Source organism: Topomyia yanbarensis, chromosome 2, assembly GCF_030247195.1.
Source record: "Topomyia yanbarensis strain Yona2022 chromosome 2, ASM3024719v1, whole genome shotgun sequence".
Lineage (NCBI taxonomy): Eukaryota > Metazoa > Arthropoda > Insecta > Diptera > Culicidae > Topomyia > Topomyia yanbarensis.
In genome coordinates, this window is record NC_080671.1 from 53370896 (window position 1) to 53393873 (window position 22978).

A 22978-nucleotide genomic window follows, 5' to 3' on the forward strand; every position below is an offset into this window, starting at 1 on the left:
GACAATTGAGTGCCGCACAGCTGCTTTTGCGAATGAGCTTTGCGACAAGCTCAGTGTATACTTCCTGGCGTTCACTTCGTGAGACAAACACAGCAATTGGAAGCATGAGATGTATCAGAAGATGATGGGTGGAGTGAATTTCGAATGTATTTTTCCCTTACCTCAAGTTATGTGAAACCCATTATCCAATATATTTCGGTTGCAAAACATATTGTTTTGTAGAAGTTGTGGGCGATATTGTGTTTTCACGCATACCAAGTAAATTTCATGAAACACTGTGTTATTTAGAGTGATTTTCAATCTATTTCCCGAATGATTATTTTTTTTCTTTAGTACGTGAAATGAGCTTTCAGTATCCGTATAGGTATTACATCTATCCACAACCAAAAGTTATTTTTTAAATAGTTTTTATAAAATATACGGTTGGGGTCACGGTGTATTTATTAGAACAACTTTATGCAAAAAAATTCAGCATCTCTGAAACTTAGGAATATGAAACAATGGGCTTTCCCCTTTCATTTGAAATTAAGAACAAAATAATCCGTCGGGGGGTCCAGAGCAACCTTTTTTAAGTTTTTTTCGTTACAATATAGGTTTTACTACTGGAGCTAGTTCATATTTCTGTCCCTAGATGGTGCTTTAGACATTCGAATAACACTAAAAGTGAGAATTTCATAGAAAATTTAATTGTCTACAAGTTTGTTGACAACTAAAAATTGATTGGAAATCACCCGGAAGAGTTGTTTAAGATTTTAGCGAAGTTAGATAGTTTCACATGTGGCTTAGTGGCTTGGAAATATATTTTCTCGCACTTATTTCATTGCCAAGAAAATAATTGGGTATAGTGGCATGAAAATATTTGACGGAATTCATTACAACTTCTTCGCTGACAATTCTAATCGATCTTCTGAAAATTAGGATGTTTGACAGAGACAGAAAACTTTTTGTGCTGTTGGCTCAAATTTGTAGTCTTTCCCGATAGGTTCGAAGGAACTACAATTCATCGGAAGGTATTGCTTGGTTACAAGGGTATGCTTACATTTATGTTTTAGAAAGGACCATACGTCGCATAATTTAGGTTATGATCGTTTAAGTCCGTTATTATAGTTCCGAAATGATGGGACAGACCGTTTCTAATTGAACGCAAACCACAGCAGGACTATCCAAATTAGTGGTTAGCGTGAAACGATTTATTCAAATTTTCTACGCAAAGTATATTGTGGCAGTTGGTTTTTACGGCCATTTCCTATCAATTATACGCGAAATCGTTACTAAATCCTAGATTATGCGAAATGTATTATTTTTGAAAACAAAATATGATTTGAGTACAAGAAAAACCTTAGAAATCCTCGAATTTGTATCCCAAAAAACATTATCTTAATCCAAAAACTCAAAGTTTTTTGTTCACTATTTGTCACATTGAGTTAATTTTGAAAACAAATAATCAGCGTTTTTAACCAAGCGTTACAATGAAATCCGGCGAAATATTGCAATGGTGTTAAAAGTTTTATTGAGTTTGTTCAAAGATAAAGGTTGAAGTTCAGTACAAGTGAATTTTAAACAAAGATGCTAACAGAGTAGGAGGTTCATGCAAGAATTGTTATCAGTTATCCCCGAGAACAATCGAAAAAATGAAAAAGAAGACATACATCATTGAAAAAGCTGCTTCTGCGGGAGAAATCAATCAATATCTTAGAAAAGAATATTAATATCATACTAGTTTGGTCAACACTTATCTAAGACTTCTCATCCCAAAAATATTAATGGTGCCCTATATCAAGTGGAATCTGGAATTATAATTTTCAGCTAAAAAATGAGACTTTCCAAGCTCTCAAATTCCGCTGAATTCACTGTTCAACTAAACACAACTATTTGGAAAATAAAAAAGTGCGTGTGAATTTACTTGCAAACCACTAAATCTTCTGTGATACTAACTCAGACTTCGTCAAAATATCAAACAGCTTTTCCGGATAATTTCAAACCGGTTTTCAGTTGTTAAAAACGCTGTAGACAATTAAATTATCTATCAGATTCTCACTTTTAGGGTTGTTCGAATGTATAAAGCACCATCTAGGGGCAGAAATATGAACTAGTTCCATTGTGAAATCTATGTTTTCACGAAAAAAGTTGCTCTAGACCCCCCGACGGATTATTTTGATGTTGGTTTCAAATGAAAGAGGAAAGCCCATTTTTTCATATCCTGAAGTTTCAGAGATGCTGAATTTTTTTGCGTAAAGTTGTTAAAAAAAGACATCGTGGGGGTAAGTTGGCGGTGCTGCTCGCGGGGTAAGTTGACGATACTATTTACGATGCAAAAAAGTCATCAAAAAATTTATTTCTGGAATTCACTCCAAAGTAAGAAAATCTTTTTCTTGTGTATCTCCATGCAGGAAACATTTACTTCGGCCAACCGCCTGAAGAATTTCGAAAATTTGCTTTTGAATATGGAGTACACGTCAAAGTCAATATTCCGGGGTATTGACACTAAAATATAATGGCAAATGTCTGTTAATATTCTTGTTTTCTTGAAAATATATTCAGCACGTTCTAAAAGGACCCATGAAGTAAGTGATTCTCCATTTGATTGCTTATTTTTTGGTATACCTATACATACCGCCAACTTACCCTTGGGCCGGGGTAAGTTGGCGGATTTTCCGCGTCACATATTTTTGTCTCTAAAAATCGAGACAATGCATCAAACGTTTTAATAAAATTCAGAGATGTTGCCAACATTCTGCCCTTCCATGCCACGTGTTCTATTTTGCAAAATCTATCTACATCAAAGCGGTAAAAAAACGAAAACTGATAACACCGCCAACTAGCCCCGGTCTCCTCTACTCATTTTATGATTCGAGTCATTACTGGTGCACTTTCAAATTCCATATGGAACAAAAAGTGAAAACAGCATATGATTGTACCATTTTTCAGTTCCTCTTCCTTCTGTAGACTAACTACACTTGTATCGTTCACGATAGACACGTTTTCCTGTTCTATCACCCGAAGGTATATAGCATAGAAAATTCTCTCGAGTACGTTGATGGATTCTATTGCACATCAAGGCGTATAAATGACATATTTTACTTCTTCACTATCTCACATTCGACCTCCACAAGTTCGTTGTTTTTTTTTCATTTGAATCACATTGATTGTTTTTCTAGTGGATTCTTATGCAGACCTCGCTGGGAAGGGGTTATTTGCTGGGAATAGTTGACGATTCCACGCGGATGTTGATACAATAAAAAAATCCATCAAAACCGATCTACCATCATGAACGTTAAAACATCATCCAGAACAGAGCTAACCACAGCAAGTATAGAACCTATATCGATCGATTTCCACGAGAAATTCATCTATAAAATGGAATTTGGTTGCGAACCTCTTTGCACTCGAGTGGATGATGGAAATAGGGTGTATTCATTCATCGGAATTGAATATTCCGAATTCAAAATGCCCGACGGGGAACGCAATCATCATCATAGAGAAAAATATTCCGAGTACACAAGTTGAATGGATTCCGCACGATTTTCGCGGTTTCCCGTGTATTAAACGCTTAAAAAGTAGAAACCCCGAGTGGGCGGATATTACACATTAATTCAAGGGAACGGGAAATGATCAAATTGTTGGAACGATAAGCTTAGTTCTGACGAGAGTACATAGTTCAGCTTATTCACCAAACTGCCTTTGATATTTATATGTGTACTTATATCAAGTTAAACATCATCGACAAATTAACAAATTAATTCCGTTTAACAGCCACCGAGAAAATACAAGGATTCGTGATTGACGAGCAATAAATATTCCCTTTGGCAAGGTAATTATCATGCAAATTTACCATTGAACCGATTATTGTCGATCCAGCTAGTAAATTTATTTCGAAACGAACTCAGTTCGATTGCCTGAAGCAACCGCCACGCGCGCTGTTCCAATAATCAGGAGACGAAAAGCTATTTTTAGCTCCTTTGCCAACCCTCGCTAAAAATATCGTTACCGTCTCTTCTTAACCCGCAGGCTACAGTACAGCAACGCTTCAAGTATTGAAACTTGGTTTGTTTCACGTCCGTGCTTTTTTGGGTGGGCGGGTTCGACGAGATGAAGGTTTGGGTTGTCTTTTAATGTCTCCGTTGGCGGACACAGTCGAAAAGACGACGAACACAATATTAACATTTACGACTAATGGCACATAACATTTACGGATAATCGAAAGTGAAAACTGCAATGTATACAACCATCACAATCGCAGCGATAGATAGGGAGATAACATAATCTGATATTATGTCATTGACAACGTTTTGTTACCAAGATTATGAACTCCGAAGATAGACTAACAGATATTTCTAGAGCTTTTTTCAATACATACACATTCAATAGATATATCTAACATAAACATCAAACGAAGAAAATCGCGTATTATAATTTCCTTGTAACTTTTAAATTTATTTAACAATTAGACCACATAGAAGGCTACTAATTCTACCATTACTTCTACATTAACCGATTGCAGAATCGTATACCCATATTACATGCTTTTGCTATTATGCTCATTTACATATGAGGTCTTGGCAACACCGTTTGAAGATGGCACATTTTATTATGACTTTACTATGAAGTTTTTGCAACTACTGCTCCATAGTCTAGGGAGAAAATTATACGCGTTTTGGAATTGGCTGATTTTTGTCTGCTTGTCTGTGCTTCAAACTGCCCTTTTCCGTTCACATAGATGTTACAATAACTCCACACTAGACTGCCCAGATAAATAATGAATTTTTGAAAACGCAATCGGTCCACACCTTATTCGATTCCTAGTCCCACCAGGAGTACTTGTACAAAATTTGAAGCAAATCGGACAAGTCTAGCTACCGGAACAACGTGCCTGAAAATTGTATGGGATTTTTCGACAATTTACATGGAGAAAACCCACTAACTCGAATTTTTGTCGTTAGGTGGCACTGCATGTATTATCACTGTAAGTGAAAATATGAAAGATAATTTAATTGTCTACAATTTTGTCGAAGACTGCTAGTGAATCCGGCTTTGCTAAAAGAACTTATTAAACTTTTAACGAAGTGATATCTGAGTCAGTTTTGCATGGGGCCTAGCAGTACATGGTTGTGTATCAGTACTCGATTTCCACGAACTATGAATTTTTGTTAAATAATCGATAGGTTTAGCTCAGTAGTATGTTCAGAAGAATTATAAGACATAATACGAGTTATGTTTTGGTTGGAAAATTTTAGTTCAAAATATGACCGCATAGAGGGCGCCAACACTAACTTTTCATAGAAGAGAGACAGAATATCACAATAATGTTCGGAAGAATTATTGCAAAATGCCTGTTCTACAACTTTGTAGAAGACACCTAATTTCTATCTCTTTCCGTTGAAAAGTTAGTGTTAGCGCCCTCTGTGGTAGAATGTGGAACTAAAATGATCTAACCAAAACATGTCCCGTATTATTTACTACAATTCTTCTGAACATACCATAGAGCTAAATCTTATGGTTATTTCACAAAAATGTTTAGTTCGCGCGAATCGTGTACTGGTACACAACCATGCACTGCTAGGCCCCATGCAAAACTGACTCAAACATCACTTCACTAAAAGTTTAATAACTTCTTTTAACAAAGCTGAATTCACTAGCAGTCTTCGGCAAAGTTGTAGACAATTAAATTTTCTTTCTTACTTTTACTTACAGTGATAATACGATACATACAATGCCACCTAGCGGAAAAAATGCGAGTTAGTGGGTTTTCTCCATGTAAATTGTCGAAAAATCTCATACAAACTTCAAGCACGTTGGTCCGATAGCTAGACTTGTCCGATTTGCTTCAAATTTGGTGCAAGTACTCCTGGTGGGACTAGGAATCTAATCAGGGGTGGGGTAGCCGATAGGGGTCATTTATTTCCAGTCACTCTACTCCACACACAAACAAACGTAACACTTTGAAGAAAATTATAAAAAAAAATCATCCCCGCCATATACTAGCGACATCTGTTGAACACATTGCACAATCTCTTTTTCAACCAAAGTTCTGGCGACAATGCCCACACAGTTTGTCAAATGCAATATAAATGAAAGGTGGCATTATTTTTACAGTTCTCAAATTTGAAGAGCCTAACATGAAAATCACATATCAGTCTACTTTATCATCTCGAACGGATCGGAAGCTAAAATCGTTCGTTGTACACAGTGCAGTGAATCGAATGAACGTTTCTACCAACAGTCTGCTGTCTACATGTACCCCGCCAGTACTATAAGCAAGCAAAACAATCGAAAAATAACAGTCGTCCCAAGCCAGTGCACAGTGTGTGAACAATAAAGCACCGCACAGTGGCGGGTCTTCAAACAAAAGTCGGACAAAACCTCAAATGTTACTTAATTTGGATGAAAATCACAATTTAAGCTAATTTTGAGGTGCTGAGCTCATTGTTGATGTCAAAAGTCGTAAAATATTAAATGCATTTTTCCATACAGTGTCATTGAACCTTTCTTATAACTATGATCCCGTTTTCATGATAGATTTTCCGTTACTGTTCACCAATGTCAGCAATATCATAAAAAATGAAGAATACTACTTTAAATCCATTGTAAAATATATTGGTTTACTGAAGATTGTCTAACTATTTTAAACAAAACACCTTGCGCCTCCATATCAGCAACAAAGCTTCAAAATCTCCTTAAAACTTTTTGCGCACCTAGGCGCAGAACGAGACCATGATATTCGAAAAGTAGAGGTTATTTCCCATAGAATGTATACTATGTGACCGTTCCGAAATGATTCCGAAATTTGTACAGAATACATTAGTGAAAAAAGTATTTTTGATCTGACCACCTCAGACATATTTAAACAAAAAATTCATAGTTCCAAGCAAATTTACCAAATGTTTTTTATTCACTAAACAAGTTCTTTCGTTCCTCTACACAATGAAACTAGTTGTGCTAAAATCGGACCAAAATCAAAAGAGCAACATGCATTTGAAGTGAACAGAGCAATGATGGTTTCGGAAATGAAAATCATTAAAAAGTCCGGACTTTGCTACGTTTAAACTCATGTTAAAAATCGTGTTCTTATCCAATGATCATAAAATTTTGAATATACATCATTCAATACATGAGAAACTTAAGAAAAATATAAAATATTAATATTTCAAAAATAAATTTTTGAGGTTTTGGCCAGCCTCCAGCCACTGTGCACCGTTATTGTCATCGGTGCGGTATCGAACGTTTATTTCAAGATGTTTTTAATTCAGCAGCAAAATTTGAACAATATGGTGGCCGTCTGTTTTAAACTTTTCTCAATCCGCCCTAGTGTTCGTGGAGAGGAACAGTTATTAAAGGTGCAAATGCAGATTAAACTTACGGAAGTCGTCGTCATTCAATTCAACCACACTCGTAATGCTGTACTGATAACATTTAGAACTTTAGCCATTGCGGAAAGTTTTGCTATGGAAAACAATATGCAATACGTCCTTGAGCATGATAACGTTAGAATCAAGATACCCGTTTATATTGACGATGATAAGATTAATGTGCGTCTGCACGATCTATCCCCGCATACTACCGATACATTCATTTCAACCATCATGTCGGAATACGGAACGGATGAATCCGCTAGGTTTGAAACCTCGAGAATTTTTTTTCCAGGTATTTCCAACGGTGTTCGTGTCGTGAGAATGTGAGTGACAAAACCTATTCCTTCCTACCTGAACTTTCAATACGAAATAGAAAGCGTAACCAAATCTAAAATCATGCTGTGCACATATGAAGGACAGACCACTACGTGCCAGTTTTGTAACAAGAAGACACACTACCGGAAACCATGTTCAAAAACCTCTAACGCAACAACATCAACTGAAAGCGAACCAATCAAAAAGCACTCATCAACATCAACTAAATCACAATCAACCGGATTTGGTTATCAGGTACCAACAAAAGCTGGAACAATGGAGCCTATGCACAGCGTGTCCAATCATTGTGATGCTTCTACTACTTCTACCGACGCCGGCGGTAAAACATGATGATGAGTTATGTTCTACCATAGACCATGCGGTAGACTTGGGTGGAACGCCCAACTCCTACTCTGCAGAAGGCAAAAAATTCTTCACATTTCCTTTCGATCATGCCCATATGAGCCTGCCTAGTTCTAGTTTTCCGTTCTAAGTGTATAACTGATTCGCTCTAGAATACCTATCCGTCTTTCAATTTCATTGCTTTCGTTTCTCTTAGTCTCAAATTTGCCGAAAATAGCCAACAAAATCGATACAGTAGAACCTTGCGGCAATTAAAACATAGTAACATAATGTACTTTTTAATGATCGCATTACAAAACTTCTAATTGAAAATGGTCTGAGCGTATCTTCAAATTTCATAGTTCCTGCATTCCGCCAGCGTTGAATTTCTTCATCAGTTCCGCGGATCAACAACTTCGAATCCATTGCATACATTTGGTTAGATTTGATAGACCATATCATTTAAATTAGTTAGAACCTAACTCACCGATCATCATCGTGCAGGAAACTATGAAACGATTTTGAACAATTCCTATTTTATTTGTTTTGCTTTGCATAGGATGAAAATGGCAGTAACGTTTTAGGGTGCGCCCGTAAATGCATTTGGCTATGTGTCAAAATCGCTTTACTAGCGCCACGTTCGGTAAGATGGCGCATTTTTTATAATTCAAATTGACCGCTGTTTTCTAAAGATGATGAAAATTTATTTCGTGTTATGTCTGTATGACCAACCTAATATGGACCCCTAAATATTTTGGACCCTGTTAATGTGTTTTCCTTCTGCACTGTCAGGTTTCTCTGCATTTGTTTGATTGGATGCAACTGGGTTGTCTGTTAAGTTTCAATATCATTAGGTCATCTCTAATTGTTTAAAAATTAAACAGAATTCATAGTTTTAAAAAATATCACCGAAAACATGTCATATTTTAACGACAGCCAATAGAAACCGGTGGAATTGTTACATTTTCAGATTGGATTTACAAATACAATTGTATTATTCACTCAATTAGTTTGTCTGATTTGGTATCATGCATGTTACGTGTTTGAAAAGGTTTCTTTGTAATGATTTATTTAAATTATTGTGGAAGGGTCTGAAATGTGAAAAATTCATACTGTGAAGACATGTCATTTGCGAGATTATGTCAATGTATAAAACATACATTGACAGTTTTTTTTTCAAGAGCGGTAATTTTGGAGCAGATTCGTGCATGTATTGCATTAAAAAACACAGGCAGGCAAATATTATTGACGTTCCTCTAGGGGTCCAAAATTGGTTGGTTATACTACATTAAGAAACAATGCTTAAAAAGATCACGGGAAGGCCAAAATGTTGATATTGTTTTCCGGTTTGTTTATTTATTCCTACAAATCAAATCCTAACTATAGGCTTTGTGGACAGAGTCACAAAATGGCAACTAAGATGGAAATCGTCGTTTAACACCACCAAAAAATTGTTGTTATTCAAATATTGCTTCACCTTAAAAAAACATCACCATATCGATCATATGGCAAGATTCGCGATTCAAATAGATTTCTTCTGACGAAGGAAAAATCAATTCTGTCTTAGGTTATGATAGTATGACGATAGCAAAGGTATCACGTTGAGACCGGTATGTATCTATGATGAGGGTAAAACATCTTATAACTGGATCTGCTCCTTGTGGATGATATCTATTCATGCTGACATTCATTGTGTATGTTTATGAGTTATTGCCAAAAGCATTCGAAAACAATTCACGAACAGAATAATGAGATCAGTGTAGCACAGTTGAATGATATTGTTTTAAAAAAATGGTGGCGTAAGCTGCATCAATATTCAATAATTTTGTTTTGTTTTTGGTTTCAAGATTCTTTCGTTGATTAGTAATGGGAATAATAACGATTCCGTGTGATAAATACGTACCAAGAAGTGTAAATTACACAGATTATATGTAAGTTTTTTTATTCCAAGACGAAGCGCATCGATAGAAAACCTTCTAGGTTCTAAAATTCATAAGAAAAATGGATTTTATTATATTGTTTAGCGAAAAAGGAAAACTAACTATGGAACTTGCATTTCGACTGCATCTCATCAGAATCTGACACTAACTTAGTGATAGGACTAAGCAAGCGCCGAATTGAAGCTAGCTCCAAAAATGAAAACACTATTTGTACTTTTACTTTTTTTTTTTTTATTTATGTGACTTTAAAGAAAACACTTTTTGTGTTTTTGAGCAAACCGCTAGTCCTGCGTGATGTCCCGCAGGAAACGGAGATCTGATTAAGCTGATGAGAATTAATGAAATCGAAATTTGGTTTGGCTTAGCGCGTTAAGGGCACAAAACCTATAACTAAATTAGTTATGGAACATGCATTTCGAATTCGTCTCATCAGAATCCGACACTAACTTATCCGGTGATATCTTAGTCTTGTCACTAAGTTAGTGTCGGATTCTGATGAGATGAAGTCGAAGCGCAAGTTTCATTACCAATGTAGTTTAGGTGTTTTGTTCTTAACGCGAAAATGTGATTTTAAACAATTTTCTCCTTAGTGGATAAAAATAGGTTCTACCTAGACTCAAGAGTTAAGATTCAAGAGTCAAGAGTCAAGATTCCAGAGTCAAGAGCCAAGAGTCAAGAGTCAAGAGTCAAGATTCAAGAGTGTGAAGTGAAAAGTGAAAATTGGAGGATACATAAAGGAGACGGCTATACCAGAGTCACTCGGAAACACAAAAAGCGCCAAACATGTAACAGCGAAAATCAAAACTTTAGAAACGACGACATAGACACAAACAGAAGTGATGGAAAGGCAGACGGAATGAACGGCAAGCAACAGAGAGTAAACCAGACCATTGCCCACCACCAAGAAAGAAAATTAACACAAGCAGCAGTGAGAAGTGCGCCCAGGATAGTAAACAGAAATGATATTCGATTATTTATTTATGTTTTTACCTATTTTGAATTGGTCGGTGTTAAGTCAGACCGGCCTAAGTCGCAAAACATCAAAAATGAGATAATGATAGCAATGGATAAAGAATTTCTTTATCTACATTCGACTTTTGCCAGATTTCAAATATGTATCAATAAACAAGAATTATGGCAGAAATTAATTTCCAATTATAATGTAAAGGATGCTGCGATTCAAACTTTAAACTCATTTTTCTCAAAATCATTTTATTGTCGCTTAGTCCGGTCTGACTTAACACCGACCAATTGTAAATCGAATTGTATCTCTGAAAGGTATATTATTTTCAAAAAATGCGAATGACCCTTGATATTAAAGACTTAATAAATAAAAAAAAACAAATAACAAGTGAATGTGTATTATAAGTTTGACCTTCACGGGCATAATTGAATTTTTAACAATCTGCGACCTATATGAAAGCTATTCTAGGAAAATATGGCATTGAAATGGATAATTTATACCCACTTTCTTCATTTCAATTCACTCAACATACCTCAATCTATCCTATGGTATCGTCAACAACAAACTATCCGTATATGTACAGTTCGATACTATCGATTAGCATGATTGGTTCGTAGGCACTAACTGCCTTTGTGCCACAGTACTAAAATGAATGCTTTCCGTGCCCATCCAATTAGGATAATTGAATCTGTGCTGAGTAGAAGGTACAAGGACGAATGTAACGATAAATATAATGAGTACATCATTCATCAACGCACTTGTTTTGAATTAGATTGATGAAACAGTTATAGCATCAGTATTATATTCTATCTAAAGTAAGTTTAATGAAGTTGTACTAGCAGGATTAAGGAACGAGTCAAGATTCCATGATTGTTTCCTTTGAATTGTTCTGTAACTGTTTTCATTTTAGTTTGACTCAAGAGTATTGAAATGATACTCATTTTATGTTATTAATCATAATGTGCTTAACGTCATAAAATAACTTTCCTACATGGCAAAGGGATTGTCCATCAAACTTGGCTCAGAAAGAATTGTTTACTCATTACTAGCTGTCTTGATCTGATAAAACAAGAAAGCAGTTTTAGCAGCTCGGTGGAAATAATAAAAAAAAAGTTTTCCCTCTTCAATAGAACCCTCCACTTTCGGTAACGTATTTAATGAATATAAATTAAAGCTTAGCTCAGATGTTTACTCACTACGAATCGGAGCAGTAGGGATGATGAATATCAAAGCAAAAACGATCCTTCGCAGTGTTGAAAGTGATGAAGAATCACAGCTTCTGCTTGTTGTGAAAACTTGTAAAATTTTTTCCCCTCGGCGCGAAACAGTGAAATCTACAATCTTCACCGAAAAATGTCATCGCTTGCTGCCATTGTTGATATTTGGTTATTTTTCATGAGGTCATATTTTCTGTTCCGTGAAAATTAGTACCTCATTTCACGGCTAATTTAACTGTTTTTTCGCTTTCATTTTTTCCCTATTGTTCGTTGATTTGACGCAAGCTGCGTCCAGCTCTAGCGTAAGCGACAGTACGTGACTGTAGTTTAAATATTTTTGCTAAGCGCCATTATGGTTCTTTGCTAGCAGGCGAAGCATTTTTTTTACGATCGAAGTAAGGTTTTTATAGCCTTGATGCTTTCTCGAATTAAACAAAACAAATAAAAAAAACTTTTAGACAACCTCTCAATTCTCTATCAATATTCAATAATGATAAAGATTGATTGGTTATTTTGTTCCCAGTGTAAAATTCTCTAGGAAAAGAGCGAACACGAAATAATTGCAACACAGTATTGCACAGTTCCCACCAAATCAAACTGCACAGTATGAAAGTGTGATGAATCAAAAGTGTGATCAAAAGTGCAACTCCTTTGACCTGACAGATTATTGACATTGAAAAGTGTCAAACTTCTTCTTACTTTTAGTAGCTGGTAGGTTAGCATGGCTGCCAGTCTTTTATAATATATTTGATCAAAAAGTTAATTTTTTTGTCGATTTCATACCATTTCTTTTGGCAACCGTGAAAAAAGTGTGATAGCAAAGTGCATCAAAAATCCAATATTTTTCATCATGCAAAAATATACGCTAGAGCAACGTCGTCAATTTTGGAATTTTCGATCAAAAATGACAGTTCGATCAAGTATAGTTTTTCCAGTTTGCAGCCAACAAACCACCTTTTGAGACGATGCTCATTTTTAGATAAACGGTGCCAATCTCAAGGAGAAAACTTGGTGTTTCGAAATCTTGGAAGACTTTTGATTTAAACAAGATGAAAATAAGTTGTAAGGTCTTACAACCGTCGGTTAATCGAAGACCGAACGTCTTGACTGTCCGATTTTACGTCATTGGTTTTTTTTATGGCGCAGCGTAAAATCGCATCTAGTTCCCCGACCCCAGATGACGTTCGCTCGATTTTGGTCAAGAAGTGCATCAACAGGCTTCTTGAACCACTTCGGCGAGTCTTCGTGCATTCCCTTCCTGCTGGAAAGCAGCACATAAGTTTCCAGTTCATAAAAAGGGGAACAAATCTAATATTGATAATTATCGGTGAATCTCGTGTTTAAGTGCCGTATCAAAATTATACGAGTTGGTAGTTTTATACCCATTTTTCTTTCACTGCAGACGACCAACACGGTGTTATGCCTAACCGATCTACAACGACTAACCTGCTCTCATTCAGAATATATGTACTCGATACAGTCTACATGGAAAAAAATTGTTCTTAAAACCGTGAATAAAGTGCCATGAATTCTGGAACAATCACGTTTTTACGTTACGAAAACAGGACCATGACCAAAAATCATGGTTTTTATGTTCAATTTCTCTTCAGTAACGCCCGCATAAGGCTTTCATTAGTGGAAATATTTGTTTTTGTTTTGTGAACTTCAGTCACGGTTTCCGCCCTGTCGTTACCAAATCGATTTCCTGTACGAGAACTAGTTCACAACTTTATGAACATTATTCATAAAACCAAAGGTTGATTCATGATTTTTTCAAAGATATACACTAGTTCACAAAATCAATATATTCTGGCTATTTTCTCGTGAACTATTTCACGTAATTCGGAATTTAATTTATGAATCCATTCAATCCTCGTGAACTAATTCATGATCCCTAATATATTAGTCGCGATCCAATATCCGTGCTCGTAAAATAGTTCACGAAATCATGAAATTTTATTCATGTAATCGTGAACCATTTCATGATCCCTAGTATAATAGTCACAACTTACCATTCGTTTTCGTGAAATAGTTCACGAAATCATTAAATATTATTCATGTATTCGTAAACGTAAATATTATTCATTTCTTCGTGAACTGGTTCATGATATCTAGTATAATAGTCACAACTTATTAGTCGTTTTCGTGAAAAACTTCACGAAATCATAAAATATTATTCATATACTCGAGACCTGGTTCATGCTTCCTAGTACATGATTTACAATTTATCTAGTTTCTATTTGCGTGCTTGTATTATTTAGAAGATATCCCTAAACATTTACAATTTCATGCAACATGGTAATGAATTTTTTACGTGAACTCTTTCACAAAATTTGGAGCATTTTTCGTGGAATCATTTTTGTTCCAAGCACTTTCTCATGGAATACCCAGCTGCTAGTGACCTTTAGTAACAAAAAAATCACGATAATGCGAAGAGAATTTACGAATACCATGATAAAACTACTGATATCATGATCATTAGTTACTCTTTGAAAGTAGTCTCTAAAATATAATATCATGATAACATGAACAGAAATTACGAAAAACGTGACTAAGATCCTGTAATCATGAACACAAATCACACAACTCGTGACAAAAATATCTAAAATCGTGACTAAGGTCCTGAAATCATGAACACAAATCACAAAACTCGTGACAAAAATACTTAAAATCATAACATAGATCGTGAAACATGTTCATGATTTCACTCTACTCATGACTAAAATATCATGATACGTGAATGGAAATTACGAACATCGCGACTAATATCTTGAAATCATGAACGACGTTTGACTGTCGACTGTGTATATATGTGTAATACGTTCATAAATTCATGATCAAAAGATCATGATTTCGTGAACTGAACGATTTACGAAAATCTTGACCAAATTCCTGATATTGTGAATAATAAACCTCGTATTCATGAAACTATTTGTGTTACTAAAAAACTAGTTCACCCCGAATATATACATGGCGTTACATTGGAATGTTTGGCTGGGTTACTGTATTTGTGCCCTAGACATGTTTAGTTTCTGTTATTATTCTTGCTCATACTTTGGGAATACATAGCCAACTCAAACGATGTTCATGATTTCAGGAGTTTATTCGCGATTTTTGTGATTTGTCATCACGTTACCGTGCTTTTTTATTCACGAGTTTACTGTCAGATTGACGTTCATGATTTCAGGATAATAGTTGCGCTTTTCGTAATTTCTATTCACGTTATCGTCATATTTTAGTTATGAGTACAGTGATTCATGTTCATGATCTTAGGAACTTAGTCACGATTTTTGATATTTTAATCACGAGTAATGTGATTTATGTTCATGATTTCATGATTGTAGAGATTTATGTTTATTTATGTTCTTGATTTCTGGATCTTAGTTACGATTTTTGACATTTTTGTCACGAATATTGTGGTTTATGTTCGTGATTTCAAGATCTTAGTCACGATTTTCATAACTTCTGTTCACTCTATCCTGATATTTTATTATAGAGCTTACTTTTCAATTTGACAGGTGGCGTAATCATATTCAAGATATCAGCAGTTTAATTCTATGAACTATATCACCAACTCGATTTGGATTCGAGTGTGTATCTTCGTCGCGAGCGGTTGACTCTTGTAGAGCTCCCTTCGAGTCGGTTAATTTTCATTATTTTCGGCGCAGTTTACTGCCTCCCGGTTATCGAAAGTGTCAATAAGGGTGCAATTTAACGATTACACAAGGTGAAGTGGCTTATAAAAGTATTTTCGGCATATTTTTGAGTGACGCGAGTGGTGACAATTTGTGAAAATCGAATTCCGGCAAATGAAAAAATATCTTTTCCTCGCATTACGGGCCGTCGATTCCCGATGCAAGGACAATAAAAGTGCACAGAAAACATCTAGAAACACAGTGTATATTCTAAAAATAGTGAAAAATGGTTTTTCAGAGAGAAAAATTCAATCCGAAAAGTGAAAAAAGATACGCCAATATGAAAAATTAGCATATTCAAATAATTGGCGTTTCACCAGCGACTAGCGACTACCAGGTGTCGCCCCAAAATTCTTCGCCCGAAAAATAGGTGGCAAACCAACCAGTCGGTGCTCAGCTAATTTCGTCCGCGTCCCTTGTCACCTACTTTTTATTGGGTGTTTCATAGGCGTCATTCATCTTTGGAGCAGCCGTGGATATTCAACTGTTTTTTTTTTTACTTTCTTATTTTTTTGCGAATGAGTAGAGGTTTTGATTCTTTAATATTCGGGATTGCAGATATTTTGTCGCATGTAAATTTTGGGTATTCGTTGATGGCACTGACAATGATGACTTCAATCATGTATGAGGTTTGAGAATTGACAATTCGCGAGGGGAATCGGGGACCGGTAAGCAATTACCTTCAGTTATGTCAGCACGAAGAATAAGTGTTTTGCTGTCATGTTCATTGGTTAGCTTTCAATTCTATCTCATGCCTCCACGCGAGTCTAAGTTTATTAATGGCATTTGGTCCTTAGACCGGCGACGACTGGGTGCTATCAGCCTTCTGCCAATAGTAGCAGAATGAGAGGGTGCGAACAGATCTAGCGGAGAAAACAATACCGTAAAAATGAATAGTTGTTGGGAAATCAGCTCCAATAAGACTTTAATTTGACTAGTATCGATGATCGCGGGTCAATACGCACTGAAAATTCGCCGCGTCTGTTTTAATGAATCTAATTTCAAGTTCCGTTATTAGTGGCAAGCCCGTGCATCAGGTTAACGATCCTCTGTATTTCCCTTTAATGTTCGATATAATCGTTCGTATACGTGTATTTCGCAAACAATCCGATATTAGAAATAGGAAATACTTTCGTTGATTTATAACATCTCGAGCTATCATAACTCTTTGTGTGTATAACGTGTTATCATTCGGTAGTTTGCAACCCAAAAAATATATTGTGGAGAAATTAGTCTAAATAATGTCGCAATAAATAGTGATCCGGCCTATTATGCAGATAAGATTAGCTTTTCTAGGCAATACTCCCACGATCGGCTGTGTGGAGTTGAAATTGCTTTTGTTTAGAAAACATAGGATACTCTCGGTAGCCGGCTACCCAGAGTTTAAAAAGAACCAAAAACTAAACAAGATCTTCTTTTTCGAGCGATCGTGTTCTCGAAAACTTACTAAACTACTACCTAATAAACTATGTACAGGTCGCATCGCTTGCATGGAGCGAATCCTAGAACACCAACTTCGCGACACCTATGGAAGAGTCTGATGAACCTTCTGTATAAGATTCCTCATTTTATTCAAACGATCGCCGGGTAAAATCAGCACCGACACGATAGAAACCACGAAAAAATTCGTCGCGTGATTGAATATTATTAAGAAATATAAGCAGTGCTCCTTATAGCCTGCTTTCCGGAGTTCAAGTTGCTTATTTTGCTAATCGTATTAATACAACAAATGATAAATTTCCCAAATTCTCAGCAGCCGGCTGCCCAGAGCAATTATTACATGATAACGCAATTGGCACACTTACTAACAACTCTCCCATTCCCGTGATACATGTGGAGATGCAGAGGATTCCTCGGTCTCTAGTAGCAACATGTATCGGACTAACATTCCTTTCTTTCCCAGAAGATCTGCATTCGGACGTGGCCGGCGTCGGTATTGATCAGCATGCAGGGATCAGAATAGATTGTACAATGTGGCTCATCATGTTATTCCCAAACATGTTGTTCCAATGAACATTTTGCAACCTAATTTGTTTCTGGTCAATAACGGAGTAGCAACTACGGGCGATCTCTTATGCTTATGCTTATGCTTATGCTATGAACTATATCACCAACTCGATTTGTGGTGCTCAACGCAGTTTTTGTTTGGTTCACGAATCCATGAATAATATTTCATAATTTTGTGAACTATTTGACAAGCACGAATTGTCAAACGTATACTAGAATTCATGAACCAATTCAAGAATACATGAATAATATTTTATGATTTCGTGAACTATTTCACGATCACGAATGGTAAGTCGTGACTATTATGTTAGGTATCATGAAACAGTTCACAAACACATGCCAATATTTGACGATGAACTATTTTACGAGCATGAATGGTAAGTCGTGACTATTATACTAGGATTCACGAACCAGTTCACGTATACATAAAAAATATTTTATAATTTTGTGATTTATTTCACGGGAACGCATGGTCCGTCGTGACTATTCTACTAGGAATCATGAGCCAGTTCACGAATACATGAAAAATATTGCAAGATTTTGTGAGCTATTTCACGAGCACGGAAATTGGACCGTGACTAATATATTAGGAATCATGAATCATATTCATAAAGTTGTGAACTAGTTCACGCACAGAAAATCGATTTGGTAGTGATATGGCGGAAACTGAAGTTTTCAAAGCAAAAACAAATATTTTGTCTACACGTTGTTGGCTAAACAGTGCAGAGAAAACTTGAAGAACATATACTAACGTCTTCATGCAAGCTGTCTCACATGTGATCGCTTCTACAAAGAGAAGTGTATATAGTTCATTCGAACAGCTACCCATCATGTGGCACTATGGCCTATGGTGTAAGTAGGCGTTTTAATGAGTAGATGTTTGTCGGTTCGGTTTCAGAAGCTACCCGTTAGCTTTTTTGTTTTCTAGTAAAGCTTAGTTTCCAACACATACATACAAACAGAATAAAACGACGGGAAAGTGGTACAAAGCAAAAAGCGTGAATGTAGATACTGAAACACCAGCGCGGCGGCGGGGAGCTAAACGATATTATCTCACTCATCATTAGTGTGAAGCGCACCGTAAACCCGGGGTGACTTTGATCACTGGAAACTTTTTTCGTAGATCGCTTATTAAACCAGAATAGTCTACCGAATCATTTTAGTTTGAATTGATTTTTACTCTAAACTTATAAAATACTGATTTGTTATACTTTTTGAGTATATTGTTCGGTTTTTTGGTACAAAAACTACAAAAAACCGAAATTTAACTTTACCTGATTTTTACGAAGCTTCGTAAAGTGTGTATTTTTTATAAAACAAAGAAATCTCAGATTTGAGCAATAAATTAAAAGCGAGTTTTTATTTCACTTTAGATTGGGATATGCTAAAGTTAGTTTGAAGAGTTTGTTTATTTTTAATACATTTTTTGTGAAACTAGTTGGTAATTATTTCAAATTATTTTAAGCTAAAATTCGCAACATTTTTTTTATTGTTTAATATTCCAACGTGTTAAAATGGATGAAACGTTTTATACATCGATAAAACACTGAAACAAAACAATTTTAGCAGTTTTAAAGGTTTTCGGAATCTTTTATTCTAGTTGGACACAAATTATACGAATTTTGGTTACTCGAATTTGCAGTACATTGAAATACTTTGTATAATACTAATTTACATCTATTTAACAATGAGTATCTTTCCAGAATTAGTTTAAACAAACATTTGAATGAAAAGCATTGACATAAATAACTAAATGTGGGTGAACATGCAGGTTATCAAAGTCACCCCGGAACACGAAAACGGACTTCAACTTTGAAAAAATAGCTGTAAACGGACAATTTTTGGTAAAACCATCCAATCTTGTTCTCCTTACATCAGTACATGGTTTAAAAATATAAAACTCGGAAAAAATTTGTTGCGCCTAAAAATGTGTAATGAATACTTCGATAAGTGATCAATGTCACCCCGGTGATCAATGTCACCCCGGTTTACGGTATATATATATTTATATAGTTTACGGTATATATATTTATACCATTTTATTGCTCAGCGAGTACATGCCGTCATGGTACGGGTTGTAACGAGGTGTTTTTAGCGAATAGATGTTTGTCAGTTCTAATCTATGAATCTGACGGTCGGACTTTTTTACTAGAAGTTTCAGGTCATGAGCTATTTATAGCAGCGGAGAAAAGAATTGAACAAAACAAAATACAGTGCAGCACAGCAGTACCGACGAGATTGCGTATGACGGATGGGTGGGTGGAGAGAATGAAAGGTATAAGGTGGAGAAGAAAGGGAATCTTTTGTGAGATTCGAAAGCAGTAATTTGATACGAAACCAAATACTAACAAAGGCTCGTTGTGTGTGAGTGTGTGTTATCGATTTTTTTTCGTGAGCGTTGCATTCATCTCGAGCTAGTTCACGAATCCATGAATACTATTTCATAATTTTGTGCATTATTTGACGAGCACGAATTGTCAGACTAACCTAGGGATTCACCAACCACCACGAATACACCAATTCACGAATACCAATTCACGAATACATGAATAATATTTTGAACCAATTCACGAATACATGAATAATATTTTATGATTTCGTGAACTTTTTCACGATCACGAATGGTAAGTCGTGACTATTATGTTAGATATCATGAACCAGTTCACGAATACATGAACAATATTTCATAATTTTGTGAACTCTTTCACTAGCATGAATGGATAATGGATCGTGACTAATATATTAGAAGTCATGAATTAGTTCATGAGGATTGAAGGGATTCATGAATAAAATTTCGAATTTCATGCTGTCGGAACCGACAAAAAGTTAAGTCACGGTAAACTTCCAAGTAACAAGTTACTTTACGCTTGTCCGGACATGCCGTAGACTCAGGTGATTCGCATTTCTAATGCCAAAAGACCCTGACTCTTACGGTAGCAGACAAAAGGTTAAGTCGCCGGTGAGCTCTAAGCTTGCATATATGATCCTTCCACGCTTTTCTAAACTTTCTCCCTTCAACTCCTTGCTCTCCCTTGAGTACTATGGCTCTAAATATTGAAAAATATACTTCACCTTCCAGCCCCTTGCTAATTTAATGCCGTAACCACTGTTGACAAATTGACTCAATAGGTCGTTAACAAAAATGGTTAACAAAATGGTAAAAATAAATCCTGTTTTCGTAACGTAAAAACGTGATTGTTCCAGAATTCATGGCACTTTTTTCACGATTTTGGGAACAATTTTTTCCGTGTAGTGAAGCAACAGCACTTTGTTCTATATTCAGTGCACAAACAGTATTGTATCGTTGCTCAGGGCTGCGCAGGAAACTGAAACAAAAGAAACAAAAGTGTTCGGCGTTATGGGATAACACAATTTTGATAAACTTTAATAACACTAGGGTTAGACCCACAGTTCAGGAGGTAGAACAACTAGTTAAAGTTAAAAATTTAATTTAAAATAGAGTTTCATCTCGTAGAAGTTTCGTACATTCACCTACACCAAGTCTATCTGAAACATTGAAGCATTGGAAGTCAACATTACTCGAGTAGTTAGCCAGTTACCACTTAAAATGCTTGAACGCGTCTTCAAAAATTAATTCTCTCGTTCTCTCATTTCATGCCAAGGTCACCATCGTTAAAGCTGCCTTGGTGCTCACGATCACATGTTCTTCCCTGTTTCTTGCACTTACGGGTGATCAGTGTAATCTCCTTCGTCATTGTTATTAACTTTCTCGCCGGTGTTGCCTACAGTTGATTTTGGGATGCTGGATGCTGATTTTGTGGTTGTCATTCTGGCTTGAACAGAGGCCACCGGTTCTGGTTCAGGCATTGGTATTTAAAATTCTGTTTTGGGTTTGCTTGTCATAAGTGAATTGACAATCAGGTGAGATGCATTCTTCTCTGCTTCTTCTGCGCAAGGTTGTTTATGGTGAGCTGCCTGATTACGGGACTTGCATATAGGAGTTTGCTCCTCATGGGTGCATAACGTAGTTTGTTTAATTGTAGCTCCGTGAATTGAGTTTTATTGCCAAGTAGGTGGGAACAGGTCTTTCGACCCGCATCATCATCACAAGAATACCGTTAGGAATACTTGGGAAGAATTTTCTCCAGTAGCAAGTGTGACCGATTCTACTTCTTCGTATTGTAGCTTGCACTTTGCAATTAGCTCTGAAGGGGTACGAGGTGATAGGTCATGTAGCCATACCACTGATTAATCATTTTCTATATACAATTCCAACGTTGTTACTTTCACCCACGTGTGTTAAATTGTTCTGCAAAACGAAACGTTCGGTTTGGGCTCACGTGTTGAATGATATCAACACTGTTCTGCGGAGACGATGATACTGAGGTCCTCCGTAATACTAGGCTCTTCACTTTCGGAAGGTTTTCTACTTCATGAAAATTCAATCGTATTGTATAAAATTCAAAGTCAATGACCGCAGCATTGGGCCGGAGCAGAGCTTTTTCATCAACTTTGCTCGTGATGGCAAGATAAAATACAATGTTTCCTTTGTTCTCTAGACAATGCACCAATAGGTTGTTAGTTGTCATTCAGACTCGGACAGAAGTAAAAAGCAGACTGATATTGTATGGTAGTACTTTATTTTTTTTCGGTGTAAATATCTGAGCGAGCTATTGCATTATTAATACCTCCATACGGCAATTTATGTTATTCAATGTGGTTACCATTTGGATACTACATTATCTTATTGCATTACAAACTGGATGTTAGTAGAATAGTCTAATATTTTTTGATATTTTATCTCTTATGTAAGGCTCATTAATACTATATTCTATTGTTGGTATGAAATATCTGAATTAAGTATTCCGGAGTTATTTCATTCCGTTCGGATATAAAACCCTTTTCAATACCTAACGTTTATTAGTAATACGGAATAGAGATAGTGTAATCTTTTAAGATAAACACTCTCCTTTCGTAGAATAACGTAGATTTTAACTAAAACCCCTGTCCCCCTTCATGAGACTTCGTGCTACATGAATGATCCAGTGTAAGTGTTTCACGAAGGTTTAACAAAACGAACTCTTGTAGTGTGATGTAGCGCAACTACCCACATAAAAATGTTTGTACTTCGTTTCAATAAATTAAGAAATCCCACTTAACTGAAACCCAGACGTTATATTCAAATCGT

At 36.0% G+C, this 22978-nt stretch overlaps 1 protein-coding gene across 9 annotated transcripts in view; it reads right to left on the minus strand.

The window, feature by feature from the left end:
- The window catches only part of LOC131685069 (adenylate cyclase type 3), a 145020-nt gene that overhangs the window by 120897 nt on the left and 1145 nt on the right, over positions 1-22978 (minus strand). The window lies entirely within an intron of this gene.